Source organism: Polistes canadensis, unplaced genomic scaffold (assembly GCF_001313835.1).
Source record: "Polistes canadensis isolate GaletaPanama2010 unplaced genomic scaffold, ASM131383v1 scaffold_230, whole genome shotgun sequence".
Taxonomy (NCBI): domain Eukaryota; kingdom Metazoa; phylum Arthropoda; class Insecta; order Hymenoptera; family Vespidae; genus Polistes; species Polistes canadensis.
Window position 1 is genome coordinate 225,597 of NW_014569777.1, and position 5,038 is coordinate 230,634.

Consider the following 5,038-nt stretch of genomic DNA (forward strand, 5'->3'; position numbering starts at 1 on the left):
AGAAGAAGAAGAAAAAAGAAGAAAAAGAGACAACTGATAATTTTTCCAATTTACGCGAGAAATTTAAACGTTTGTCAATTACATTCGTGTATATGTATGTGTATGTATGTATATATGTATATATATATTTAAATGTGCTCATAATAATAATAATTATAAAATAATAGTAGCACTAATAATAATAATAATAATAATAATAATAATGTATAAATCGGTTATGATTTTGTTATTTCATATTTCTTCTTTCATCATTACTTCATTCACAGTACATAATTCTACTACGAAGTCTCACGTTCTCATATGCAATTTTAGTTGTCTTTCTTTAAAATTATATATTCCACCTATCAATATTACAATAATTATTTAATTTATTTTTAATTTAATTTAATTTATTTTTAATTTAATATGCTTTACTAAATTTTTTTTTGTTCGTCAAGTGCCACCGCGGTGAGAGAATAAAAAAATATTAAAGACAAATATTTGTTATCACGTTATATATAACAAACTATCACAATAAGTACAATAAATTTTTGTTTTCTTTTTCTTTCTCATTTTTTTTTACTATGATGAAAGTATCTTAAAAAGGGTGGACCAAAAAGATAAGAAGAAAAATGACAAATGGCGATCATTATTTTCAATTTTAAATATAGCAATAAAAAAAAAAATCTTTTTCTCACTCTCTCTCTCACACACACACACACAACTGTCTCTCCTGCAATTTCATTCATAGGACTATCGTTTTCTTTCTTTTTCTTTCACACGCACACACGCACACTTGTCAGTAGTCATTCAACTACTTTTTAGGTCCTGCCTTTTTTAAATCATCTTTTCCTCTATTCACTTAAAAGAAATTATGTATGATTTTTTTAAACAGCGATACTAATTGAAAAAAAAAACAAAAAACAAAAAAATCAAAAGAAAAAAGATCTATGAAATAAGAATATAACAAATCATTAACAAGGGGGGGCAGTCTTTTGTGTTAATATTTTCACTAAAAAACAAAATAATAATTATTATTACTTTTATCGAACACACACTGAATATCATTTGCGCTACAATCTCTCTCTCTCTCTCTCTCTTTCTCTTTCTATCTCTTTCTTTTTCTTTTTCTATTTTTGTCAAATAAATAAATATGTATTTACATATTTGTCAATATATAAATACATATTTATCCATTCTTTCGTTCACTCATTAATTTATTTGTTTATATATTTTGCTTTTTCTGTGCTTATGTGATGCATGTAAGTAAATATATCTGTTTGTATGTATATATTTATATGTATGCGCGCGTGTGTGTGTATCTGGATGTGTGTATATGCAAATATATTTCTGGTTCGATGCAGAGGGTAACGTACAATTAATAACTATATATGATTAGCAGAAATTAAAAACGTATTGGTTTGACTAGCTTTTGATCATCCCACTCTCTCTCTCTCTCTGTCTTTTTTTCTCTATTGCTCTTTTTCTATTCCTATTTCTCTACAAGTCAATCTTTTTTTCTCTTGCACATTATTTAAATATTCTATTCGATAGAATATTATGAGTCGATCAATTAAATTAAAGCATTTTGCTTGCGAATCATCAATCATCGTCGAATAATGTCACATTTTCTTTCCTTATCTATCTCTATTTCTATTTGCTATCTTTATTTTTCATGTCTTCCTCTATGTTATATTTTACTTTTTTTTTATAAATTGATCTCTACAACGTAAGAGTAAGTCTAGCACTTGCAATTATCATTTGTCGTGCGCATGGAGAGCCATATGCATACTCGGGGCAGTTCAGTTATTTACTGGCAGGATAACTCGTTTTATTTATTTATTTATTTATTTATTTCTTCCTTCCTTTTTTTTTTAACTCTTTCTCTATATCTTTCTACTAAACTTTGTTTGAAATCACCACGTGGCCTTGTACGTATTTTTTATCCTCTAATAGTAATGATAGTAATAATAATATAATAATAATAATAATAATATAATATAATATATATATATATATACACATATATATGTATATATATATATATATATATGTATAATATAATATAATAATATATAATATTATGTGTGTTTGTGTGTACGTTTTCTAGCATACAACTATTTTATCATTTCATTTACCATTGTTATTCTTTCATATCTCTTTGTGTTTTTTTAGTCCTCACACATACACATTACTAATTTCTAATTTTTAATATTTTATTTTGACGAAATTCATTCATTTTATCTTCTTCTTTCGTTTCTTTTTCTTTCTTTCTTTCATCTTCCTTTTTCTTACTTATTTTTCATTATACAGTCTTTTCCAATTGTTTCATTCACGCGTACTCAAGGGGACACGTGAAATATTCAGTCTTTGATTTAATTTATTTTTTTTTTTTGTATTTTTTTTAAATTTTTTCTTCTTTTTTTAATTTTTTTTCCCCCGCTTTAAATTTTTCCCACCTACTTCAGTGTACATTTTTTTCTTTAAATTATTATTATTATTAATTTGTTTTTTCTTTCAAGTCTCTTTCTTTCTTTCCTTCGCGTTTTTTTTCTTTTTTTTTTTTCTGGAGCTTTTTCTTCTTCTTTTTTTTCCATTTAAATCGCATAATTATTATTATTATACTTCACTAATACGTTATGTTCTTTCTTTTATTATATTTTTTCCTTATACTTCATTTAATATGATATTCTTCTCTAGCAAAACAATGAAACAAAATATTATACTGAAGCGATGTAATTTATATTTCTTCATTTGTTTTTTTTTATCTTCCTTCGATATTTCAAGAGAAATACGTATTAATAATAAAAAAAATAAGAAGAAGGAGAATATAGAAACGACAATAATAATAATAATAATGACAATAATAATGATCATAATCATTATATATAGTAAAATAATAATAATAATAATAATAATAATAATAATAATAATAATATATTGTTTTTTTTTCTCTGTGTATGCTTATTAATTTAAAGCCACAAATTTCGATGTCAACACTGCACGAAAAAGAATATTGTTTTTTTCTATATCATATATGTAGAGATATTATTATTATTATTTTTTTTCCTCCTGCTCCTCTTCCTCCTGCTCCTCCTCCTCCTCCTGCTCCTCATCCTCTTCTCTCTTCTTCGTTAATTAATATTACTTCCACATGCATACATACGAGATACATCTCATCATTCTAATCGTTTATTATATTAGCCTAAGCTACTTCATCTTTATCTTCTGTATTTTTATTTTTAATTATTTTAATTAATTAAGGCCTTATTATTATTATTATTATTGTAATACTAACCCGCGAAAGTCTAAAAACGCTTCTTCTTCTTCTTCTTCTTCGTCTACCTCTTTAATTCATTTTTTTTTGTTCTTTTCTTAACTCGATTTCTTTTTTTTTTTTTTTTCGTTTAAAATAAGAAAAATATAACAGTCAGTACAAATACTTAGGAATTCACGAGATCTCTGCGCGCAAATTACGAAGCATACACGCGATTATACATATTTTTTTTTTTTTTTTTCTTTTCAATTATTATTTTTCGTTCACTGCGCTTTGCGCGAACATAGTTATTTTTCTTCTTCTTTCTTTCTTGCTCTCTCTCTTTCTCTATCTTTCTTTCTCTTTCTTTGCTGGTATTTATACATATACATAAATGTGTGTATGTAGAGAAAAGAGAGACGTATGTATATATATATATATATATATATATATATATATATGTATATTATTTTATCTCGAATTGTCAAGAGAGAGAAAAAGAAAGAATGCATGTATATGGAGCTCAAAAATTGTAATATAATGAGCCTTATTCTTTAAGTATATTTTTGCTTTGTTTTTTTTTTTTTCTTTTCCTCCATTTCTCTCTTTAGAAACAGAATATTGTTAATAACAACAATTGGTAGTAGCATTAGCATTAATAGTAATAATAATAGCAATAGTCATAGTATAGCAATAGCGGTAGTAATAGCAATAGCACAGTAGTAGTAGTAGTAATAGATGTAGTATAGATATAGTTTTAGTAATAGAGTAGTAGTAGTGATGGTAATAGTAGTAGTAGTAGTAATAGATATAGTATAGTATAGTTGTGTTGTAATAGAATAGTAATAGCAGTAGTAGTGATAATAGTGTTGATGGTAATAATAGTAATATAGTAATAGTACTTATAGTGATAGCAGTAGCAATTAAAATAAAATAAAGTAAAATCAGTCCGTATTCGTTTANTATTTTTGCTTTGTTTTTTTTTTTTTCTTTTCCTCCATTTCTCTCTTTAGAAACAGAATATTGTTAATAACAACAATTGGTAGTAGCATTAGCATAAAAATTAATAATAATTATTATATATATAAAATAAAATAAAATAAAATAAAAAATAATAATAATAATTAATTACATTATACAATTACTATAATGTGTCCTGTTTTAAAATCAGACGAATTCCATTTCCTGAAATGGATAACACGAGAAAAATAATATTGCAAACATCTCACGACATAATTCCACATTCTATTTTGCTCTTTTTTTTCCTTTCTTCTTTCTTCGTGCACTATCTATCTATCTATCTCTCTCTCTCTCTCTCTCTCTCTCTCTCTCTCCCTCTCTCTCTCTCCCTCTCCCTCTCTGTCTTTCTATCTCCCATCTTTTTTTTGTATTTTATACGATTTTATATTTGCTCTCTTACGCTCCTTCTTTTCTTTTTTTCTTTTCTTTTTTCGTTCTTGCGTTCATTCTATTTTTTCTCTTAAAATTCTATTTATATGTGTATACATATACATATATTTATATATATTTTTTATTCTTCTTACTTATTCTTCTTCTTCTTCATTTCTGTAGATGCAGCTAAGTCAAGGAAAGAATCTATCTTTCTAATAACATTTGGCTCGCCAAATTTTGTCAGTTTCTCGTTTAACAGTAGAATTGCATTAGATTTAATAAAAAATATGATTCACACATATATATATTTATATATTGAGTCATTTATGTTTCGTGTCACTCAAATACGATCTCGTCCTATCTTTGCGTGATCATTTCAATTGTCAAAGATTTTTTTTTTTTTCTTTTTCA